The sequence below is a fragment of the Canis lupus genome, chromosome 11 (assembly GCF_011100685.1).
Source record: "Canis lupus familiaris isolate Mischka breed German Shepherd chromosome 11, alternate assembly UU_Cfam_GSD_1.0, whole genome shotgun sequence".
NCBI classification, from domain to species: Eukaryota; Metazoa; Chordata; class Mammalia; order Carnivora; family Canidae; genus Canis; species Canis lupus.
The window spans coordinates 67907058-67932817 of NC_049232.1; the positions used below are offsets into that span (position 1 = coordinate 67907058).

The 25760-nt window shown below is 45.5% G+C and overlaps 1 long non-coding RNA gene across 1 annotated transcript in view; it reads right to left on the reverse strand.

The window, feature by feature from the left end:
• The window catches only part of LOC111097886, a 64821-nt gene that overhangs the window by 31392 nt on the left and 7669 nt on the right, over positions 1–25760 (reverse strand). The window contains exons 2-3 of the long non-coding RNA XR_005367179.1: positions 19287–19456; positions 19017–19077 (exon numbers count right to left, since the gene is read on the reverse strand). This is a non-coding gene — a long non-coding RNA (uncharacterized LOC111097886). The remainder of the gene's footprint in view (positions 1–19016; positions 19078–19286; positions 19457–25760) is intronic.

A 25760-nucleotide genomic window follows, 5' to 3' on the forward strand; every position in this document is an offset into this window, starting at 1 on the left:
AAAAAATTAAATGAGTCGTGCCTCAGAGCAGGTGCATTGAAGTATCCCAGACATGTGTAGATGTGCACCACGTCTGTTGCTTTCTCTCTGCACCCCTGGTTACCTCAGAGAAGCCAAGGCAGGCCCTCAGGAAGAGCCAAAGTTTACCTCTTTTGTTCTCTGAGCCCACAGTCTGGGCTACCATAAACTTATATCCTGAACAGAGCTTGGTAGAAGACAGCACTCAGCGGTTAGAAGAAATACATATATTAGGAAACAGTAAAAACATTTGCTCATGGGAAAAGAGCGCATCCTCTTCAAAGGATGCCATTAGATTTTGACTAAGTGCATGCAAACACTGCTTCTAGAAAGTTTCCTATGCATGGGAAACAGAGGATGCATTTCCACCTAACTTGATGGAAAAACCTCAGCCCAAGGCCAAGCGTGGCCCAGCTGGGAAAGTGGCCTGAGAAACCTGGTTCCCCTGGTCCATGCTTGAGCCTCTTGGCTCAGGGCAGAAGCTCCCTGGGGGTTGTGGAAGTAGACTTGATCGGAAAGATTGAGCATTGAGTCTGAGTTTCATGGTGGCTCTCTCGTGGTTTCCATTTCCCTGCTCTCCTAGGACTGCTCTAGCCCTCAGAGGCTGTTTGGTGGTTGCATAATGATGGCGCACTTGTCCCTCTTCTTTGATCTGGGCAGGAGGGAGCCTTGTAGAGAACAGGAATTCCAGTCTAAAAGCTCTTCCTGAACCTGGAGTCCCTCCCTGTTCTGCCTTTCCTTGCATATTGGAAATCTCTACTTCCATCCACCTTTCTACCCTAGGGTCAGCCCCAAAGCCAGTGTGCACCCTGAGACCCAGGCTTCCCCAGAGTCCATAACGTCCACTTCCCCTTCATCTGGGCTTATATTTAGCGCAGGAGCTAGATTTGATGAACCTTTGCTTTCTGAATGGCCAGTGGGTCACGTATGGTATGCAATTACAGCTGCACTGCTGTCAGTTACTAGAGATAAAAATTAACAGTGTAGTTTAGAAACAACAGATCCAACTCCCATGCAGATAGCTCAATAGATACATAAGGAAATGCAAAATAAGATACAAGCTAACATACAATCCCTTGGCTATTGCTATAACTAAAATGAAAATAAAAAAGAGTTTGGGGCAGATTCTGATGCCAGGCCATGTATGGACTTTGACTGATTCAAACTACAACTATGAGCATCAGGGGTGCTACCAAAGGGAAAAGTTATGGTGAAATGACAGATGGCTAAGGAAATTAGATTGACAAGAAAATGGGGAAGACAAAAGAGAGAGCTAAGGGAATCATCCCAGCAGGATGGAAATCTTTAGAGTCATTAAGAAATGGATAACATTTCTGGTGGGCATGTAAAATGGTGCAGCCACAATGAAAAAAGTTTAGTTGTTTCCTCAAAAGCTTAAACAGAGAATTACCAGACAATCCATTCCTACACGTATACCAAAAAGAGAAAGTATATTCACACAGCAACTTGTATATATGTGTTTATGGCGGCATTATCCATAAGGGCCAAAAAGTGGAAGCAACCTAAATGTCCATCAATGGATGAATGGATAAAGAAATGATGGTTCTATATATTCAGTGGAATATTATTCAGCCATAAGGAAATGAAGTACTGATACGTGCTATAACTTGGATGAATCTCAAAAACATTATGCTAGGTAGAAGAGACCAGACACAAAAGTTCATTTATTTTATGATTCCTTTTGTATGATGTATTCAGAATCAGTAAACCCATAGAGATAGAGAGTAGATTAGAATTTACTAGGGGATGGAGGAATAGAGGGATGAAGAGTGATTACCTAATGGGTAACTGATGTTTTTATGGGGAGATGAAATTTCAAACTAGAGAGAGCTGGCAGTTTCACAGTTTTGTGACTAAATAAAACACCACTGGATTGTATACTATAGTTGTATGCTATGTGAATCTCAACCTCAATAAAAGATTTTTTAGTGGGATGAATAAAGGGGTCATTGATGGGATCAAAACAAAAGTCTTAATGCAGCATATTGGAAGGCTGAATGGATCAATGGGAACCTCTACTTGAGCCCCAACATCAAAGGGCCCTAGATAAACCTGCTTTATTCTCTCTAGTTTTAAAGGCTAGAAGGCAAAGATGACAATGAGATGTCTGATCTCGACTAGCCTGGGGCAATGGTCCCACAAACTAATTAAGATAAGGACTGACAAAGGGGAAGGCAGTTCCCTTGGCCCAACTCCTGACTTGAGATCCAAAGCCATATACACATGTGGGGGTAAAATGGCCAAAGGGTGGAGAAGAAACTTTTCTGGGACTTCTTGGCATAGGAACCCAATGCACAATGATTCCAAATCTGTTAGTGAAGTCCTAGTGGTGAGATTAGATTAGATTGGAAAAATATGGGGATGTAATGGCTGATGAGATTAGGGTGAAAGTTTAGATGAAAATGGAATCTTTTAAGAAGGCAGCTTGGGCTTTCTCATGAAGTGTCTGGAGAAAAATCAATATATGTATGGTACATACTATGTTATTAATAATGTACTTTGGATTCATATTTTATGGGCTTTAATATATGTGTTTAGGAAAATGCATGTATTCTAAAGGAAAAGTTAGAAACTCTGAATCTCATCTTTGTATCACAGTGTGGTTATGATGAGTATTTGATGGAATGTTGCCCATAAAGTTTTTTGTATCAAGAAGAAAGCTTCTTCATTGATATAACCTGGGAAAAAGAGAATTGGGATGTTTAAACAGAGACTTTATGGGATGTGATTGTCTTAAGTGTGATTTAACAGTCTTTGGAGAAAGACTTGAGTTTGCTTATATTTTCCTCACCTTAATCTGCCTTTTATCATATGATGAGTATTTCTCTCCGCTCACAAATGATATGGCTCATTACTGACAAGAGTACTGCTATTCCTGTCATCTAGAAGGAATTTTATATCTGTGAAATCCCCCAAACCCACTGGCACATCCCTGAGATAACAGGGAAAAGGCAAACTGTACAGACCAGTGCAGAGAGAAAGTGCACGATGGTAGGAAAACACAAGCAGGGTTTTTCTTTTTTCTATTACCTGAGTATATTATGGGAATGAATATTATGTCTCGCTGGGGAATGCTTCCCCTGCCTAGTATTATAAACCAGAAGGCATATAAATTTGTCCTTCATGATTAAACATGCTAAATGGGAACCTATGAGATTGCCCAAGGTAGGGTACGGGTTGTTAATTTGAAACAATAAAGGATACCTGGTGGACAAAAAGAATTTATCACTTCATGATAACTCATGTTAGAAATTAGAGTACTGGTACCAAAAATTTTCCATATAGTAGACTTGTATGGACCACAGACTGGGGCTGATGGCAAAAGCCTATATGAGTACCACCCAGCAGCCACTGAGATTTTGGACAAGAAAATCTTCAGACACTGTGGTACAATGTATGCCATTTGAGAGACAATTACTTGCTTGCTTAATTGAAACTTCCCTTGTGAAGGACATAAAATAAGCAAAACCTGAAATAATGGTAAATGTCTTAGGTGATGTTGGAGAAGCACTTTAATGGGGAGGGCGGAGCCCAAACAAGTTCCATAATAAAGTGGAAAAGGTTTATGTAGGAATGTACTTACTGCTGGGAGATGCAAGAAAGTACTTACTCATCATTTTCACAAGCAGGTAACCTCTTTTCCCCTAAAGGAAGTACCTGAGGAGCTGCTGGATCCCATGATCACATGGGCAATGCCCTATGAATATGTCTTTATCTACCAACAAGGAATTGCTTGGTTCACAGATGTCAGCTCCAAGTTGAACAAACAGCGTCATGTTTGGAAGACCACCACTCTGGCTGAAGAAAGTAAAAACATGTCAGCTCAGCAGACCAAATTCCATATTGTTTCCCCCGTGTTTGGGTTTTTACCAACTCTAGGATGGTGGCTAATGGCCTGTCCATGTGGTCAGGCAGATGGGCAGTGGAAAACCAGAAAAAAGATTGCCAGGATAGAGCAGAGACTTAGGGAAATCTCTATGGGAATCTAAGAAGTGCATTAAAGTAAGATATGTCAATACCCATCAGAAGAATCCCCTTCTGGGACTGTAAGGCAAATGGAACTGGCAAGTCAATATGCTGATGCACTCAGTTGAGCTGGCCATCCTGAGGGAGCTGCAGCAATGGACTGATTGTTGACATTTCTCTTGCACCCTACCATACACAAATGCCAAAAGTACTGTCTATCAGCAAGAGAGACAGACTACAGACACCTATTGGGGTAGATTTCTCAGGAGGAAGGCTCCATTTATAGCTAGCAGGTCCAACTGATGCTGGTAGCCCTAGAGACTACAAAAGATTCCTGAAAAAAAAAAGGGGGGGGGGGTTCCTGACAAGAGTAAACACTAGACTTAGCTTTGCATACCCAGTAGTGGATGAAAATGCTCAGAGTACTAAAAAAGGACTGGAACAGAAAGTACCAATTTGGACTGCTAAGTTACATTTCCTCAGATCAAGGAACACATTTGACAGCCAATAGTGCCCAATAATGGGCAAAGAGATAGTACATCAAATGGACATGTTACATATCATACAGGAATGGTTTAATAGAGAATTGGAATGGGTAATTGAAACTTTTTTTTATCTAAAATGGTGATAAAGACATGAAGGGCTGGCTTACATGCGTTCATGAGGATGTTCTTATACTCAACGTGAGAGGGACCAAGGGAGGGTCCCACTCAATAGATTCCTCTGCTTTTCTGAGGGATCCAAGGCAGAGGAAGTTGGAAAGGATGCTATACAACTCTATGAAGTTTTCAGCACATCACTTTAATTTTCCTTTCCCCCCTTTTTTCCTTTGCCTGGAAGAGGCACTAGGGAAAGACCAGACTTTGAAGCCAGTATCCTCACTCCCAACTAAGAAGGCTGCAATTTTCTAGCTACGCAACACACAGAGGCAAACCTCTAAACCTGCTTCCAATTTCTGTAATGTTAGGATTGTAGTAGCAATCTCATAGTATAGTTGTGAACATCACTTTAGTAACATATATATTGAACATTATCGTTGAAGAGCAGACCATTCCTGATGGAGGCGGGAAACAGTATCCAGAACCTCTGCTTGAAGGGACTCCTTTTGTTCCTTTCAAGCTGGTATGTGAACACGAGCACGTCCTGGGAGCTGTCCATGGTACTGATCTCGCCAGGGCTGGCTTCACATGCCTTTTAGGAAGTCCGGCTTCGTACTCTACCTGTCATTGTCCTGGGGTCTGAATGATGCCTCCATCTCAGCCAGAAGCCTCTCCTGCAATAAATGTGCTGACCCCCCCTTCTCCTTGGCATTCCCTGCCTGCCAGCTCAGTCTTTTTGTGAGCCTTCTGGAATAAGGGCTGACTCAGAGCCATCACAATGGGATAGGGATTCTCAGTATCCATACTCTTAGCTCTTTATAGTTCGAATGCGGCAATTTTGGGGGTTTATCCATGAACTCCAACTGCCAGAGAGAAGTGCCAGGCTCCAGCTCTAAACTTCTGCAGAGGAGGGGATCCCTGGGTGGCGCAGCGGTTTGGCGCCTGCCTTTGGCCCAGGGCGCGATCCTGGAGACCCAGGATCGAGTCCCACATCAGGCTCCCGGTGCATAGAGCCTGCTTCTCCCTCTGCCTGTGTCTCTGCCTCTCTCTCTCTCTCTCTGTGACTATCATAAATAAATAAAAAAAAATTAAAAAAAAAATAAAAAATAAACTTCTGCAGAGGAAACTCACTCCCCCCAAAATCCCAGGAAGTGTTCAGTTCTTGCTAGAGCAGTGGTTCTCAACTGGGGGCAATTTTATCCCTCAGGGAACACTTGGCAATGTCTAGAGATATTTCTGATTGTTACCAAAGTGGGGGCATTTGTTACTGGATGTCTAGATGATAGAAGCAAAGGATGCTGCCAAACACTCTGCAATGCATAATCCCCTACAACCAAGAATTATCTAGCCAATTTGACCCAAAAATTAATGCCAAGGTTAAGAAACCCTGATCTAGAGTTTCAGGCAACTTGAAGTGGTGTCTAGAACTTTACTGCATATTGAAGTCTAGCTCAATGTTCTTTATTTGCCAGCTATTACCTTAGAAAAGTCACTGAACTACTCTGAGCCCCATTTTCTTTTTTTTTTAAGTTTCATTTATTTTTAGAGAGAGGGAGAGAGAGAGACAGAGACAGAGACACACACACACACACACACACACAGAGCACACGGGAAGAGGGGCAGAGGGAGAAGGAGAGAGAGAATCTCAACCAGACTCCACACTGAGTGTGGAGCTTAACAAAGGGTTCAATTTCATGATGCTGAGACATGGCCTGAACAAAAATCAAGAGTTGAATGTTTAACCAACTGAGCTGAACAGGCACCCCATGGGCTTCATCTTCATCTTCTAATGTTTAGGTTCCTAGCCTAGAAGGCTTTGAAACCCCTGCCAGTTCAAACTTAACATGTCTTCATAAGTACTTGCTGAGTCACTAGGAACCAACATTCTGTGATACTATTAATATAAAATATAAGGGGATGCATAAAATATCAAGAGAAAGGATCTGAATAGGAGAAGGTGAGAGCTGATAAAAGGTTACTACCCAAATATACACAGAATTTAGGCAAATATAAGTGTGTAGATAAAATACAGGTCACAGATCCTCAAGTGGTGAGAAAAATGACATCCTCACCAGCAATTAAAGAGATATAAGATAAAATAAGTGTTACTTTTGTTAACCTTGTGAAAGAATCCATGCAATGTCTTTAGGACGTGAGGGGGAAAATACATTTATAAATTCCTCTGTCTCTCTCTGAACAAACTTTCAACCTGGAACTATAAAACAGCAACTACAAAACTGGTTTGCTGCACAAATTATCTATCACAAAGAGTATATTTGAAGCTTATTTTTACATCTGTAAAGATCATACTAGCCTTTGAACTAGAACTAAAATATCAGTTCTGTTGGTTTTTGGGTCTTTAGACTCAGACTGGAACTAGACCCTCAGCTCTCCTGGGTCACCAGCTTGCTGATTTTCCTACAGATTCTGGGATTTGTCAGCCTCCATAACTATGTGTGCCAGTTCCTTACAATAAAGCTTTTTCTGCATATATAAAAAAATTAATGGAAACCCATCATTCTCAAGTATATAACAAGGTCCCAGATCACTTCTTCTCCCCCTTGTTCTTTTTTTTTAAAGATTTTATTTATTTATTCATAGAGACATAGAGAGAGAGGCAGAGACACAAGCAGAGGGAGAAACAGACTCCATGCAGGGAGCCCGATGTGGGGCTCCATCCGAGGACCCTGGGATCATGACCTGAGCCAAAGGCAGACGCTCAACCACTGAGCTACCCAGGTCTCCCCCCCTTATTCATTAAACAATAAGACACTGGATTTAAAGAATTGGTTTTCAGAATTAATAACAAACCCCCTTATCATACATTTCTCTAGATTCTTAAATATCTTGACTATCACCTTCAGAGTTAATGGGGGCCAAAGAGTATAGAGATTCCAGGAAGAAAGAAAATCCATCATGGATTGTGAAGTCCACTCTTCAGTAGAAGATGTAAAGTTGCAGGTGTATCTCCTTCTGTGTGGAGGTCTCTGAAGCAGTGTTCCTCATCTATCCCTGTACAAGAAACTGTTTTTTTAAAGACATATTTATTTATTTGAGAGAGAGAAAGAGAGGGAGAATGGCAGGGAGGGGTAGAGGGAGTGGGAGAGAATCTTAAGCAGATTCTCCACTGAGTGTGGAGCTTGATGCAGGGCTTGATCTCATGACCCTGAGATCATGACTCAAGGAGAAATCAAGAGTTGGATGCTTAACCAACTGAGCCACCCAGGCACCCTAGAAACTGTTTTATAAGAAGGAACAGAAAGAGATTGCTTCCAGGAATGGCATCTTTCAAGTTGATACAATTTGGAGATGGAGGCCTTTCCCACACTGACTTCAGTAATTTGATGAGGACAGGCCAACCTAGCTGTATCAAGATGGGAGAGCACACATCACAGGAACATTTGAAATTACCTCTCTTAAAAGCATATTTGCATGACCCTCCATTGTATCACCCCTGAGTGTGAGGAAACACACCTCTTTACTCCACCTGCGGGTCAGAGAGAGAGAAAGAGCTAACCCCTCCCCCCACCACCACCAAGGAAAAGATACTACTAGAAGAATGAGCCTAGGAAGTATCCCTCTGCTCCCTAAACTCTCACTTACTTGAACTGGCAATCAGCCTGCTGCCCTTTCAGAGGACTCTTCAATAGAAGGGTCAAAGAGAATCAGGCATAGGCAGTAAATGAAGCAAAGGCAATGAGAAGAGGAGTGGAAACCACCAAACAGAAAGAAAAGCAGACACCGAAGTGGAGTAAATGGTGATACAACAGGACCAAACAAAGGGCACCAATTATCCCCACTCCCGGCATGAGAGTTGAAGGTACGTACACACGGTAGTGGGTCAATACTGCACGTTGCAAACCACAGAAGTTGGTTGCCTAAGAAAAAGTGAGACCCCACTTACTCTCTGCTGTGTGGTGGACTTTGTAAGGGACTCCATGGAGGAGATTCGGGCTCTGGGAGGGGATAGAGGAAACCACTTACAGCCCAGACTATCTGTGGCTCTCTGACTTTGCCCCATTGCACAAGGGCTCTGAGCCCTTAGGTAGCTCTCATGGTATTTCTCTCCTTCCTGCCAGGTAAAGCTGGCCATCATCTTGGTCAGCTGCCAGGTGCCCACTTTAGGAAACCAACCAGGGATCCAATATGAGGCTCTGAAATACTGGACTTACAACCGATTTCCTACATACAAGCTGGTGAGGAGCACGTAGTCCATTGGACACTGGGCTGCTACAATTACCAAAATGTTCTCTACATGCCATTTGGCATGTGACACTGCAGGTGTGGGCACGTGGGCATGCTTTTGTCCACATGCTCATAAACACACATGCATTTACTACACTTATTTACACTCGCAGAGACATTGTAACACATGCCTATATGTGCAAATGGAAATTGAACTTGTGCATATAGATTCTGAGTCACAGGGCTGCTCTGCTTCTCAAAGTAAGCCCATTAGTGTGTGAGCTGACCCTGTTTATATCCTTGGCCATAACCAAGTGGTTGTTGGTCTGATGACCCCTGGGTCTTGAGGCTTCACTCCTTTACCAGGATGAAATGCCTGGTAGGGACACAATTGTTTTCATGAGAGTCAGTAAGGTCATTCTTGGCCCAGCCCAGCCCAGTGCCTGAGGGGGGAAATGTCATTCCTATCAAACCTGATCTCAATTCCCAACCCTGAATCCTCATATTCGCTGGGAATGGCTTTCTCTGGCCTCTGAGATATGTAATGGAGACAGATAATCTAAAGGCTATCTGGATGGTTAACATAAAAAAAAAAAAAGTACTGGCGGGTATATGCAGAAAAGGGAAGGCTTGCACACTGTTGGTGGGAATGAAAATTGATGCAGCCACTGTGGAAAGTAGTAAAAAATTCCTCAAAAAATTAAAATTAGAACAATCATATGACCCACTTCTGGGTCTATATCCCAAGGACTGAAATCAGGATATTGAAGAGATATTGCATGTTCATTGCAGCAATATTCACAGTAACCAAGATATGGAAGCAACATAAGTGTCCCCTGATGGGTGAATGGATAAAGAAAATGTGGCATATAAGCAATGAAATACTTCAGATCTCATGCTAGATCAGAGTCTGGTAGGTAAGACAGCCATTAAAAAGGAGGAAATCCTACCATTGTGATGACATCAGTGAACCTGGAAGGCATCATGCTAAATGAAATAAGCCAGTCACAGAAGGACAAATACTATGTGATACCACTTATATGAGGAATCTAAAATAGTCAAACCCATAGAAGCTAAAATTAGAATGGTGGTTGCCAGGGGACAGGGAAGTGTTGGCCAAACAGTACAGAGTTTCAAATATACAAGATGAAGACTTCCTAGGGCCCTACTATACAACACAGTGCCTATAGTTAAGAACACACTTTATATTCTTTAAAATTTGCTAAGAGGCTACATCTTAGGTTGAAAGTTCATATCACAAAAAATAATAAAGACACAGGTGTACACTGATCCCCAAACTCATCACATGGTCTACATTCCATATGGTCAAGGTTTCGCACATCAATCATACCTCCGTAAAGTGGGTTTTTTTATATTTTTTAATTTTTTTAATTAATTAATTTATCTGAGAGAGTGAGACAGAGTGTGAGCATGTGAGCGGGAGGGGCAGAAGAGGGAGAGAGAATCCCAAGCAGACTCCATGCTGAGTGCAGAGCCCCACGCAGGGATTGATGCCATGACCCTGAGATCACCACCTGAGCTGAAATCAAGAGTCAGTTGCCTAAACAACTGTGCCACCCAGGTGCCCCTAAAGTGGGCTTTTTAAGCAAAAAAGCATGTTGCTTCTTTAATCAGTTGTCAAATCTCAAATATTTCTACATTATCTTGCCATGAAGCTTATTTTTCTAAAAAGAACTATTTTTCCATAAGAACAATGGTCAAAGTGATTCTTTACACAACCCCAAGGTTATTTCTCTCTTTTACTCAGAGACCTGTCATGCAGGAACTGTGACTGTTTTCTTTTTTGTGAATCTGATGAAAAGTATAGATTTTCTCTAAAGCAATAGCCCTGCATGCATGACATACCATTTTGCATGTAATTTCTGTGGCTATTTGACAGATGTCCTTGGATCCAGGTTTTTTAAGTCTAGAAGAGGAACATTTGACCCCTAAAGCATCTGAGAAGTGAGGATGATCTTTCTTATACTGGTCAGGCCAGTCTAGACAGTAATAATACCCTGCTCTGCTTTTTGAGTGCTGCTCCATTTCCAGGGAAAGTTTGGTTCAGACCTACCAAAGCTGACTGTTCCAGCAGAGGTCATGCCTTCAAATATCTCTTCCCTCACTCTCCTTGCTCCTCAAACATCTTGAGCTGGTCTTGACTCATTGCACCAGTGTGGGGTAGATGCAATGGAGAAGCAGGTGGGCAGATGGAAGCCTTCTAGTGGTAAATCAGGACTGGGGTCCAGTTCAGCTCTGCCACCAGTGCTCCTGGGTCCTTGGCAAGCCTGATACCTAGATCCCTGGCCAGCACCCCTCCCTCCCTCCGTGGTACCACCACCCTGGACCCATCTAGAGAGTCACACTGGAAGAAAATGCCTCCCTAGAGAGAACCCAGCTTGAATGGGGGGCTCCCAGCAAATTCAAGAAGCTCAGATAAGGGTGGGTCTTGGTGCAAGTGGTGGGGGCTCACACTGCCTTCTTCCACAGATGGTGGTAGGTCATTCTGTATGGTCCCTAAGTGGTACAGGAACGGGGGAGTGGGCCTCTCTCAACCTTCCAGAATTCCCCCCACTGTGGTGTCCTTTGGAGATTCAGATCTCATGCTAGATCAGTGTCTGGTAGGTAAGAAGCCTAGGAGAGTATTCTGGAGGGATCAGAATGCAGACAGTCCTGGGCCATGTCCTTTGCTTTCACACTTCCATTCAATTCATACTTTCTACACAGTCCGTGAAATGGGTATAATTACCCAGACTCACTCACGGGGCTGTTTCACATGAGAATAACGAAATTCCCACGGACTACTCTTTTTTAGGGTGAAACTTGGCAAGCTCCACTCGTAGGCCTTGTCTTCTTAGATGCAAAATATATTTGCAACGAGTTTCTGCACTCCTCTTTCAGAGAGCAAAAAACATATCAAAGCTTATCTGCAAGGCTTGCATAAGAAAGTGCCTCCTGCCTAAAATTCTAGAGAACTCACCTTATCTAGAATTTCCTACCGGATTATTTGGATTATTTAGCGGCAGGCTTCTTTTCAAATGTGGTTCTTTTTTTTTTTTTCCTTAGGAAATGGGCCACAGGTGTAGAATCTGACTTTTCTTAACCAAGCTTTGATAATATCTGCTTGGGTGTCCAATCTCCTTTTGCAAAGTTCAGCAGACCCAGGGTGGGGGTGGGGGGGGCAACCACAAAAGAGCACCTTTCCTTGGATAACCCTGAAGCCCCATAGGACTGGAGGGCCTTGGACTCCAGGTGGCCCCTCTAACCCACCATCAGATCCGCTCACCGGACCTGCCCCAGTCCCGCTGCCTCCGCGTGTCTGACCTTGCCTGACCTTGCCCGCGGGGAGGGATCACCGCCCCGCCCCCCCGCCCCCGGGTCCCGGCCGCCGAGCAGAAGGAACACCAGCGCCCCCCGGTGGCCAAGCCCACGGGAGCAGCGCCTGTCCCCGAGCGACTACAGCAGGCGAGAGAGCCTCGAGCCCCGCGTGACAGCTCAGCGAATGGGGGAGCTGGAAGGCAGGCCCGGCCGCAGCCTCTCACCCTTTCCCAGCAGCTCAGGAGCCCGGGGGGTGGGCAACAGAGACACACACTCAGCATCTCAGCCCCTCACAGGCTGCTGTCGCCCAGCTCTGCGGAGAAGACCAATGGGGGGTGGGGATGGTTCTGCCCATTTTACAGAGGAGTAAACAGTTTCAGAGACACTGCAGGACTCGGACTCGCAGAGGCAGACACGGACTCGCAGGATGCGAGGGCTGGGAAAGATGTCAGAGATGCAAGGAAGATAGTCCCCACTGTCACTTTGCTGATAAGGAAACAACATGGTAGTGCCCTCAGGTTCCAAGATTCCTGGGCCTGCGTTCTTTATTTGTCTATTTATCTATTTATTTAGAAGCAGGCTCCATGCAGGGGGACTCGATCCCAGGACTCTGGGGTCATGCCCTGAGCCAAAGACAGACGCTCAACCCCTGGGCCACGGGGGGTGGGGGTGGGGGGTGGGGGGGTGGTGGTGGTGGTGGTGGTGGTGGTGGTGGTGGTGGTGGTGCTGTGTTACTCTCTTTAAACTGTGCCCCAGGGTCGTCTGGGTGGCTCAGTCCACTGATTGGCAGACTCTTGGTTTCAGCTCAGGTTGTGATCTCAGGCGAGATCGGGCCTCACCTCGGTCTCTGTGCTCATTGCAGAGTCTGCTTAAGAGTCTCTCTCCTTCTGCCCCAACCCTGTCCCACTCCCTCTTGAAATAAGTAAATAAATAAATACATAAATAAATAAATCTTTAAAAATAAGTAAAATCAAATCAAATCAAATAAATAAACCGTGCCTCAGTTCCCTCGTCTATAAACCAAAGATGCTAATAGTGCCCAACATAGGCGGTGCTTGCGAGCTCTTAGAGGTAAGTTCCCAATAAATACAGCTATTAATATGATGCTGCCTGCACAGGCCTTTCCTCTCCATTTAAGATTCATCCACGACGTCTTTGGCTAGAACTACCCCAAACAGATTTTCAAAAAAATATTCAGCCTTTGTCATCTGCAATGGTGGGCATGCAATGAGTTGGGAGATAAAGACCAGTGAAAGAGTTGACTGCATATCGTGTGGCAGAGGGTGTGGAGGTGGCTGTGATTTGGGGAATGGTTTTCTTGCAGGTGTAAAGGAATAAAGAGCCTGACAGTCTCTACCCAACTCCCGCCCCCCCCCCCCTTGCAGAGACGAATGCCTCAGGGAGGGACATCCGGGTCCAGCTGGCAGCTCACAAAGAGTTATTGTCACTATGTGTCTGATCTTGCCTGAAGTCCCCTGAAAGAGGGGCAGCTGAGTCCTCATGGCAATAAGTGCCATCATCAGAGCACAAAACAATCTCTGTGTGTGTTCCCGCCTCTCTCCACGTGGTGCTATCTCACATTGCACAGCACTTTACGGTTTATCAAGGTCAGACTCGGGCAGATTTTATCCTAGCTCATCCTCCCAGCATCCCTGTGCAGGGTGCAAAGAATATGGGTCTTCATTTCACAAGGCTTCCACCTCCACTTCATAAGCTAGAAACTGGGATGCAAGGACAGTTGCACAACTTCATGTAAGGTCACACAGCTAGGACGTGGCTCAGCCAAGACAGGAATTACCATCCGACTTCCTGCTGTGGCCTCCTGTCCAAGCCACTCCTCCAAAGGACAGCACTGACCAAGTGATGTCAGCATCTGCTGTTGTTCTGCTCAAATCCTAAATGCGCTGAGAAGCTTCATCCAGTTCTGTGTGCTCATGCTCTTTCTTTGTTCTCTTTTTTCTAGATCTACTCTGAGCCCTAAACCTACTGACTAGTGTGTTGGGATAGACCCAGTCCATTTCCCCAGTTGAGGAACACAAAGCATTTGTGCTCCAGGAAACCCCCAGACTCTAGAATGATGACATGCCATGTCAGCAGCCACATTTCTGGTGAAACAACTTTTTTTCTAATGATGACAAAGGACCTCTGGGGATGAAAGACAATTGCCTGACACAGCTATTCCACTCCTAGGTATTTATCCAAGAAAAACTAGAGCATATGTCTGCAAAATTATTTGTACACTTGTACATCAACCCAGATACAGATTGACAGTAAATAACATATCCACACAGCTGGAATGCTACTCAGTAATTAAAAAAACAAAAACAAAAACAAACTATAGACAATGACGGGGCTGAATCTCAGAGACATTAGGTTTACCAAAAGGAGCCAGACACAGAAGAGTAGTCACTATGTGATTCTATTTAGATGACATTCTAGAACAGACAAAATAAACTATAGTGATAAAAATCAGAACAGTTGTAGAAGGCAAGAGGCAAGTGGCAGGAAGAATTGACTAGAAGGTGACACAAGGTAACTTTTTAGTGTGATGGAAATGTTTCTATCTTGTTTGGGGTGATGGTTTTACAGGTGTGTATATTGGTCAAAATTCACCAGAGTAATTATACCTCATTGAGTGAAGTCTTTAATAATGACTTATTAAGTTGTGCATCATTTTTAAAAGTCAAAATTGAAGGAAGAGTGAGTCACTTTAGGAAAAAGTGTTTTCCCCATAATCCTATTCACACACACATTTTCTTCTGAATATATGTTCTGTAGGCCAATAGTTCTGGTTTTTTTTTTAAGATTTTATTTATTTATTTGAGAGAGAGAGCGAGCACAAGCAGGGGGAGTGGCAGGCAGAGGAAGAGGGAGAAGGCTCCCCACTGAGCAGGGAGCCCAAAGCAGGGCTCAAACCCAGGACCCTGGGATCATGAGCTGAGCCAAAGGCAGACGCTTAATCGACTGAGATGCCCAGGTGCCCCAGGCTGGTGATTTTATACATAGTGATTTATGGTCACTTTGGGAACATTTTTAGAAATAATCCTTGACCTTTCGTTATTCAGTCAACCTACCGGTGCCCAAGCTCCTAACCACATGCCTGGAAACACAGAAGCAAGCAAGACACAGGCTCATCGTGGAGGAGCCCACAACAGCAGACAGGAAGTAAGCCCACAACCACTAAGGCAAGAATGAGGAAAAGGCACCAAAAATTGTTCCTCCAAAAAAGTATCCACAGGACAGTGTGGTGTCAGAGAAACTGAGCCCTAAAAAAGGACTTGATAGGTGAAGGAAAGGAGGACATTTATTTGCAGGAAACAGTTTATTTCACCCCAGCAATAATTAATCCTTCCTTATTGAGCACCTTGACGGGCTTCCTGAGGAAGACCATTTTGTTTGCCCCTAAATGGGTTGGGGGGGGAGAGTGGCTCTGGAATCAGACTGCTTGGGGTCTGTCCTCTACCAGCTGTGTGCCCTGAGCAAGTGACATGGCCTCTCTAAAAAGATGGGGATCAGTATGACATTCACGCCATTGGTTGTTGTGCTGATTACAAATGACGGCCCACGTGGAGCAGTCACGTGTGCACAATCAGGTGCACAATGAATGCTCAGTGACTGTCAATTACCACCACTGTCACCGTCATCCTTTATATATGCCAGGACCTCGGGCAGGCCCTGGAGATTCAGGAGAAACCCCACGTTTGTATGACTCAGCTCAGGTTGCTATAAAAGAACATCCCAGGCTGGGTGGTTTAAACAACAGGTGTATGTTCTCACAGTTTCCGAGGCTGGGGGGGGGGGGGGGGTCCACCACGAGGGTGGTATCAGATTCGGGTCCTGGTGGGAGCCCACTCCCTGATTTGCAGATGGCTGCCTTCTCACTGTGTCCTCATGGGGCAGAGAGAGCTTGAGCCCTGGTCCTCCTTCCTTTAAGAAGGACACTAGTCCCATCATGGGGCTTCAGCCCTCAGAACCTCATTTAAACCTAATTCTCTCCCAAAGGCCCCACCTGCAAATACCATCACACTGGGAGTTAGAGCTCTAACATATGAATTGTGTGGGGTGAGGGAGGGGAATCAAACCTCAGTCTACGGCAACACTCAAGCTGGGGAGACAGACCAGTGGACAGATCGTTACAATGCTCTGTGCTAACAACTTGGCCAAAGAAGGGAATTTAGAGACTCTGCACCGTAGATGATCTTTATTCCTCCACAGAGGCCCAGGGGTGGGGAATGGCTTTCCTGAGTTTTTAGGGCAATAGATAGCACAGTCTGGAGTCTGGCCTCCCGAGTCTCAGTTCACGGTGGGGGATGGCCACTATTCTTTCTCTCTCTGAAGGAAAAAGACCTGTATCCTTGCTCCTTTGAATTGACTAGAGCTCTGATTATAGTTTTCTGGAAACAGCTCCCTCTCACTGACTAAGAGACAGGCTAGGTTCACCCCTTTACCAGGTTCTTGTATGCCATCCATTTATACAGAAACGTGCATAGACAGCTTTCTGGAAGGTGACAACGTCATCTACCCCCACCCCCCTGCAAACCAGGCGGGGACCTACAGATGGAGATGGTCTACAGAGGAGTGTGTCTCAGGGCACAAGGAAATGGGAAAAGAATTTCACGAGCTGTATGAGAGCAGGAGCCAGACAGACGGGCCCTGGGTCTGCTAAAGCACCTAGTAAATCAACCCTGGCTCCGGCTGGAAGCAGGAACAGCCCTGGGGTTTGCTACACAAGGAACCAGGGACAAGGACAGCCCATGAACTCTGCAGCATGTGTGTCCCTCATGAACCTCCCGAGGTTCGGGGGGTGTCTCACGGCCAACAGTGAGCAAGCAGCCATTCCTCCTTCCCCCCTTCACCGGGAGCGCCACAGTCACATAGACCCACACGTACACACGCACACGCACACACACCACTCCGACACCTACCCACATTCTCAGCTCCCACACTAGCTCACATGAGCTCAGGCTCGCTGCTCATTCTGACTCACAAGTACAGAATCACAAGTCTTCCAAACACACATGCACAGTGACACAAGTTACACACGCACTCACCACACACACACACACACACACGTCCACTCCTCATATGCATACAGGCAGCACCTTATCCACAGTGCTGTGCTGACCTTTCCCTGCCACTTGTGATTTGTCAGGAGTGGCATTCGGGAGGGTTGGGGAGATAGCACGCCCTGAAACTCTGGGGACTCACAGCGGAAAAACCTCCCTGACTTACAAACTTCCGTGTGGTTCTCGGGCTGCAATATCCAAGGCCCAAACGGGGCAAGGCTTCTGTTGAGTGAACAGATTAAAGTATCACCTGCTTTTCTGATTCCTTGGATCTGCCTCTGAGTCACTGTTGCGGCTTCAACTATTTACTGCCAAATTCACACACATTTCTTTTCTTTGGCTAAATTGAGCATCCCTTAAAACAAAACAAAAAAAAAACAAAAAAGAAGAAGAAGAAGAAGAAGAAAGGAGGAGGAGGAGGAGGAGGAGGAGGAGGAGGAGAAGGAGAAGGAGAAGGAGAAGGAGAAGGAGAAGGAGAAGAAGAAGAAGAAGAAGAAGAAGAAGAAGAAGAAGAAGAAGAAGAAGAAGAAGAAGAAGAAGAGGAGTTTGTGTGTGGAGAATATCCACCAAAGGAAGATAGAAATGGCACTAGTGGTCCAGCCCCCCAAGCCCTGATCAGCAGCCGCAGAGTTGAGGTCTGGGCCTATTGCCTCTAAGGGTGGAGGCTGCTCAGAACAGATGTGGTATGAAGGGATTCCTCCTGGGAGGCTGACGCACTCTTGGGGTCTCACTTTCCCTCTCCAGAGAGAACCAAAAGGAGAGAGCTGTGTCTCAAAGACATTTCCCAGTGGGTGTGTATCATTTAACCACTGCTGCCTCAGACTGGGACCAGAGCTGGACTATACCGTGCCTCCCATTCCCACCCCCATTCTCACCCCCCAGGCAGAAAAACAACTTTTACTACCAGAGCAGAACCGGTTTGGTCTCCCCCAAGGCAACCGAGTCAAGGCCAAAAGGATTGTGTCCTATTGGCTCCCTTCCCCACCAGATCCAAGCCATTGGCTCCGCTCTTGGTTGACCTGTGTGAAATTGCCATCTAGGGAGTTAAAAGTGATTCATTGTCAGCAATTTCATCTGTTTCAGATGAACACTTTATTACACTACCAGAGATAAGATAAACAGATCTGAATGGTTTTTCCAGTTGGGTCCTTCCTCCGACATCAAGTAATCATTTGATTTATGATCCATTAAGGGCCAAAATATACACAGTAGATAAACAAGTGGATATTAACAAGATGCTGCTGTCTGACTTGTTTTAAGGTTACTGAGGATGAAAATCACAGTTTTTTTTTTTCCTTTTTTTTTACCCAGGGGAGAAAATCTGCTATAGAAGAAAATTTTCATACCCAAGCTGAAACCTGCTTTGCCTAATCTTCCTTTAAGGTTAGGAAGTAATGTGCTGTCAGGATTAAGTTAAGATTTTCAGGGACACATTCTGGACTCTGCATCCAGCATGGACCCTCCATAGGGAAAGAGAGAGGAGGTCAGTTCAGTCCACACTTTCTTTCTGTAAGAACTGACAGTGCACGGTCAAGTCTCTTGGTAAGCACTCACTTTTCAAAAGCATTGTGCTTTTTTTTTTTTTTTTTTTAAGCATTTGTGTTTGTATAGCCACATCCAAAGCAGCATTGTTCACAATAGCCAAGAGGTGGAAACAACCCAAGTGTCTGTGGACAGATGAACAGATAAACAAAATGTGGTCTATACATCTGATGGAATATTATTCAGACTTAAAATGGAAAGAAATCCTGACCTGTGCTCCAACATGGGTAAACCTTGAGCACATTATGCCGAGTGAAATAAGGCAGTCACAAAAAGGCAGAGACTGTGTGATTCCACTTACCCAATATATCAAGAGTAGTCAGACTCATGGCAACAGCAAGCAGAACAGTGGTTACCAGGACCTGAAGGGGGGAATGGGAAGCTGTTGTTTAATAGGTAGAATTTCAGTTTTGCAAGATGAAAAGTTGCACAACAATGTGAATGTGCTTAACACTTAAATATGGGTAAGGTGGCAAATTGTCTGTTATTTACCACAATTTTTAAAAAAGAGTGCATCTGTGGATTTGCTGTCATCAGTTGAGTGGGATGTGGACAGCTCTGGTTTCCATACCTTTGGATCCTACACATATGGGACAGTCTGAGGGGCTGGCACTCAGAGCTCCATGCAGCTGTGATGGGAAGTGCTCAAAGCCTCTAGTCTTCCTGCAGGAGGCAGGTGTGCCAGGGATGGGAGTCCTTGGCAGTTGGAGTGGATGACTTCGCGGCAGATATGGAAGGAGCCTGTTGAGACAACTCAGCTCAGAGTTCCTGCAGAGTTGAGCAGGGAGCCTGTGCCTGAGAATTCTTAGCAGTGTCAAGAAGGGGTCAGCACAGAACTGCTCTTCCCCTGTGAGGCCCAAACAAACCAGTCTTTTCTTTCTCATCTGTTTGCCGTCCTGTTCCTTGCTCGGATTTGGCTAAAGGCCCTTTGAGATAGCAGGAAAGTTATAAATGTTGATGTTCCCTATGATAGGCTGAATAATGGCCCTAAAAAATATCCAGATCTTAATTCCTGGCCCCTGTGAATGTTACTTTATCTGGCAGAGGAGACTTGCACCCAGGATTGAATCAAGGATCTTGCGATGGGGAGATTACCTTGGATTATCTGGATAGATCCCAAATGTAACTGCACACTGTGTCCTTTAGAGGTGAGCAGAAGAAGACTGGACACAAAAGAGCGAATGCAGTGTGAGATTTGAAGCTGCAACTCTTCTGGCTCTGAAGATGGAGGAAGGTTCCCCCAAAGCAAGAAATACAGGAGCACAGCTCCTGAAGCTGGGAAGGACAAGGAAAGGACTCTCCCCTAGAGCCTTGGGAAGGAGTGATGCCTTAATTTCATCCCAGTGAAACTAGTTTCAGACTTCAGACTCCCAACTCTGAGAGAATCAAGGTGTGTTGTCTTAAGCCACGAAATTTGTAGTAATTTTTGATAGCAACCCTACGAAACTAATATACCCTTCATGGTAGGCTGGCTGGCCCATGCCCTCCTTCATTCCAACAGGCTTCAGATCCCATGGAAAGGGATGAATGGGGCATCTAGAGGTTCTTAAGTGTACCTTGCATTCCTTAGGGATCTCTACTGGGATGCAGGGAAGCAAAGGCCTGGGGATGCAGCATTGGAAGTCCCCCAGCAGGGAGAGAGTCAGTATCGCCCTGGGTCCCTGAGAACTTGGAAACAGGCTAAAGTAGTCCCAGGATGAGCAGGGTCATGTGCAGGAGCAAAGAGAAAGCTCAGAGTGCTGGTGGCGGCAAGAGCCAGTGCAGACAGATGTCTCAGGACAACCAGGCCCAGAGCCAAAGTTCACAACCTCCAGAAGACAGGGCATAACTGCCCACATGGGAATCCTTCTAACTCATTCCCCCATCCTCCCTGAGAGTCCTGGCTGGAGAGGCCCCGGGCAGGGCCTGGAAACCCTACACTGCAGCCCTGTCACAGCTGCGGCTGGTGAGCACTCTCCTCTCCTCTCCGTGTGAGTGCTAATGTCCCTCTCCTCATGGGGTCTTCTGAGGAACTTCATTGCTTTTGTCCCCTGATCACTGTGAATTTTTCTCTCACTTATTTTCTGTCTTTCCTTGATTGTCTGTGAGCTGCCTCAAAGGCTCTGTGTGGCAGCAGGACAGATTGATAAATGGTTACTTTTTTAAAAATTTTTCAGAAAAAGAAAGGGTAAGGACACTCCTCACCCCTGGTTTCACCTCACCTCCACTAAATGAACCCAAGAGATGAAGAAGAAATCAGCCAGATTATATGCATTCCAGTTCTCTATTAGCACTTAACAGATTATCCCTGAATTTAAGACCACCATTTTCTTTTGTCTGAAATCTTGTGGGACAGGAATTCGAGAAGGGCTTGGCTGGACAGTTCTTGCTTGGAGTCTGTCATGCAATTTCACTAAGATGACTGCTGGGGCCAAAGTCATCTGAAGGCTTGACTGGGTTGGAGCTCAAAGACAGCTTCACTGGCGTGATGTCAGCTGAGCGCTGGGAAATCAGTGGGCTGCCAGCTGGAGCATTTATGCAGAGCCTCTCCACGTGGCTTGGGCTTCCTCCCAACATGGTGGCCTCAGAGAACTGAGGGGTTTTTTATACTTAGTTTCAGAACTCTGAAAGTGTCCTAATATATAAAATCTTTACTGCCTTTAAAAAACAACAACAACAACAACTTGGGACACCTGGGAGGCTCAGTGGTTGAATGCCTGCCTTTGGCTCAAGCCATGACCCCGGGGTCCTGGGATTGAGTCCCATATCAGGCTTCCTACATAGAGCCTGCTTCTCCCTCTGCCTATGTCTCTGCCTCTCTGTCTCTGTGTCTCATGAATAAATAAAATCTTAAAAAAAAAAAAAAAAAAAGAAAACTTGGGTGGCTCAGTCAGTTAAGCATCCAACTTTTAATTCAGCTCAGGTCATGATCTCAGGGTCGTGGGATTCTCTCCCTCTCCCCCACCATCCTGCTCTCTCGCTCTCTCTCTCTCTCAAACAACTAAATAAATCTTAAAAAAAAAAAAAAACTTTCTTGAGACAAAATTCATATACCATAAAATGTAAAATTTTATTTTTTATAAGATTTTATTTATTTGACAGAGAGAGAGACAGCACAAGCAGGGGAAACTGCAGGCAGAGGGAGTGGGAGAAGCAGGCTCCCCATCAAGCAGGGAGCCCAATAAAGGGACTTGATCCTAGGATCCTGGGATCATGACCTGAGGGGAAGGCGGACACTTAGCCAACTGAGCCACCCAGGTGCCCCAAAGTGTAAAATTTTAGTATATCCACAGAGTTGTGCAACCACCACCACTATCTAATCTCAGAGTATTTGTATCGAAAGAAAGAAAGAAACCCCATCCCCCCCTCTCCAGACCTGCCCTGGCAGTGGAAGCACTTGGCGCCTCTGTGTTACCAGCTGAGCCCCATGTGCTGGCCATTCTTCCTGGGTCTACCTGAAGCTGGCCCAAGGCCCCTAGCTCTGGGCCCTCAGTTCTCACTCCTTCTTCTAGGCTGAGATAGTCAGTGGGTAGGGGGAGGGCAGCCCTGCTTTTCCTGGTGCTTCTCCATCAATTCTTTTCTCACTTCTGCCAGAAGCTGCCAAAACCTGCCAAAACTCTCGAGACAAACAAAACTGTCATGTCTAACAGGCTGCTTGGGTTTGTACCACTTCCTTCCTCTGAAGCAATAAAGCACAAGCCATGTACCTGCTGGGATTCATTCATTCAATAAATATTTATTAACAGTCTGCTTTATGACATGAACTATTTCAGGAACTGCGGTGCCTTCCTGAACAGAAATACAGAAATCCCTGTTCCCCTGGATCTATTTGAGCGGAGAGAAAGGAACAATGAATAACCAAACTAAATCGTACGTCACAAGGTGAGAAGTACTATGGGGCCATTGGGCAGAACAAGCAGGACAGGGAATGCGAGAGGGCTGGCAGTTTTAAACAGGATAGTCAGGGTTGGCCTCACCAAGAGAGGGACATTCCAGAAAGACAAGGGGGAAATGCAGAGAGAAAAGCATATGTGAAAAACTCTTTGCTGGCTCTCTCCTTTGTCCCTGAATAAATTCCTGACTTTAAACAAGGCCTTTGGCTTGTTCATGGCCTGGATCCTGCTTCCATCCAGTCTCACCAACACAAAGTCCACTACATAAACATATACACAGGGCAGCCCGGGGGGGTTCAGCGGTTTAGTGCTGCCTTCAGCTGAGGGCGTGATCCTGGAGACCCCGGATCGAGTCCCACGTTGGGCTTCCTGCATGGAGCCTGCTTCTCCCTCTGCCTGTGTCTCTGCCTCTGTGTGTGTGTGTGTCTCTCATGAATAAATAAATAAAATATTTTTAAAAATTTAAAAACACATGCACACACAAAAGCACACACAATGCGTGCGCTCTGTGTCCGCACTCTGACCTGCCTTGAATGTGTGTGCTCTCCCTGTGTCCCATGCAGCAGATGCGAAATGCTACTCACAGCATAAACATGAAATATCAGAGGGTTCGTGGGAGAATATAGGAGGCTCGCCAGAATGGAGCAACATGGAAAATATACAAAAGTCCTAGCAACAGGGCCGCCTGGCTGGCTCAATCTGAAGAACATGCATCTCTGCATGGATCTTGGGGATGGGAGTTTGAGCCCTACACGGGGTGTGGAGCCTACTTAAGGAAAAAAAAAAAGTCCTAGCCATAAAGTGAGGCTTCCAACCTCAAGCTCACTTATCACTACAGATCACTGGCATGTGAAGGGGCACTTAGAGGTCATCCATTCCACCCCTCAGTGGGGCCCAGAGAGGGATGGTGGCATTCTTGGGGTCACACAGCCTTATCTGCACATCAAAGTCAGATATTCTACAGGAAGAACATTCTGTGCATGAAGCTGTTTCATGAGACTTCAAGTTCCTCTATTGTCAGGAGAAATGACCGATTAGATTTCCTCTCCACCAACTGACCACGGCTGAGCTCCGCCACAGTTAAAAGGGCCCCTTGTGGATCTCTGTGGCACCTGAGGCAGCACCATCTTTCCTGACTGAGGATTCTTTCTGGGGGTCTCAGTGTGTGCTGGAAACACAAAGGTGGGCTCTTTGCTGTTCCTCAGGAGGAGGGGACTGTCAAAACAGAATCCAGAAAGAATCGTGCCACAGACCAAGACTTGGCCCTCTGTGGTGTGATCGTATGAGTTGGGATTCTATGGTTGGCACCAAATTCTCTGCCTAGGAGCCAGAGGAGGGGAGTCTCTGGTGGCTCAGAAAGAAAAGGAGCACTTTAGAATTTCAGGGCTAAAGTGTGATAAGCATAACACACATAAGGAAGTTAGAACTAAGTGTGAAGGTCATCAGATCGTGACAAAGCCAACAAAAACAGCCAAATGAATAAAGCTGTGTTGTCAATCCTTTTACAGGGGGATGGAGGTGGGGACAAGAGACTGTGAGCCTGCTTCTTATGTCTACTTCCCCAAACCACCAAATCCCTTCCATGCTCTTGGGGCCCAGATGCTTCAAAACAGGAGCATAGGGAAAGAGAGTAAAAAAATAAATAAAACAAGATGAAACCAGAGAGGGAGACAAACCTTAAGAGACTCTTAATCATAGGAAACAAACAGGGTCGCTGGACGGGAGGTGGCTGGGAGGATGGCGTAACTGGATGATGGACATTAAGGAGGGCATGTGATGTGATGAGCACTGGGTGTTATGTAAGGGTGATGAATCATTGACCTCTACCTCTGAAGCCAATAATACATTATATGTTGATTAATTGAATTTAAAAAGAAAAGAATATACATAAGTCCTTCTCCCCATTGCTTCCTCCATGGGCTAGTGTCTCCCAGACCTCCTCATGGTGTCAGTCCGATATTCTTTCCCTGAGACTGTCCTATCCCTGACTTCCCTGTAACCCCCACTCTGGTTAAGATTGAGGATTTTAGAAGCTGCCAGACCCTGAGCAAGTGTCTTGACCTTTTGCAATCTGTTTCCGGTCCAGAAGCATTTGTGCTAGTGATGACAAGGCCCCCCATTTATTGAGCAAGCTCCCACTGCAAGGTTCTGTGCTGAAAAATTAACATAGAAGTCTTCATTTAAAACTTACAACACCCCTATAACATAAATTCTGTTATAATTTTCATTTTATTGACTAGGAAACCAAGGGTCAGAAACATAAAACCACTTGCCTGAGGTCTCATAGCCAATACCTGCTGGCTCAGGGTTTGAACCGTCATACTCCAGGCTCAAGTCTCTGGTAAGGTCTCTCTGAGGATTCCCTATTCCCACAGGAAGACTGGCAAAGGGTTGCTAAGTATATATAAAAATGAAATACTGCTAAAGGTCACTCACTGGGGGGTGCCTGGATGGCTCAGCAGCTTAAGTGTCTGCCTTCTGCTCAGGCCATGATCCTGGGGCCCTGGGACCTAGTCCCATAATGTGCTCCCTGCTCAGTGCGGAGTCTGCTTCTTTCTCTCCTCTCCCCCTGCTCATGCTGTTTCTCTCTCAAATAAATAAATAAATAAATAAAATCTTTAAAAAAAAAAGAGAGAGATTTAAAAAAAAAAAAAAAAAAAGGTCACTCATCCCCCCAGAAAAGTCTCCCAGGCCAGCCACCAAAACCGGAGAGATGAAATGGACAGACAATACACAGAGATACCAGTAAGAAAAAAGTTTACCACCCTAGAAACCAAAGAAATACAAGTTAAAATTAAAACGGTGTGTTGCTTTTGGCTTATCAGATTGGAAAAGATAGGAAAAGAATGGCTACTGGCCCAAAGCCCCGGGGGCATAATGTAATTTACTCCTAATTTATTGCTATTTTGTCCGTAAAATGGACTTGACAATTTTTCACTCAACATGTTAGGCGTCACTGGGTTTATGAGAAGAGCAATGAACGTGTTAATGATAACTGCAGAGACGAGGCGAATGCGAAACGAGCTAAAGGGCCAAACGGCGGGCAGCAGGTGGCCCGGGGCCTCCAGCGGGCGCCGGCTGGTGGGGAGCAGGTGCGCGCGCCCCGCCGGGAGGGAGGCCACACGCCCGGACCACAACTCCCAGGAGCCCGCGCGCCGCCTCGCCCCGACCAC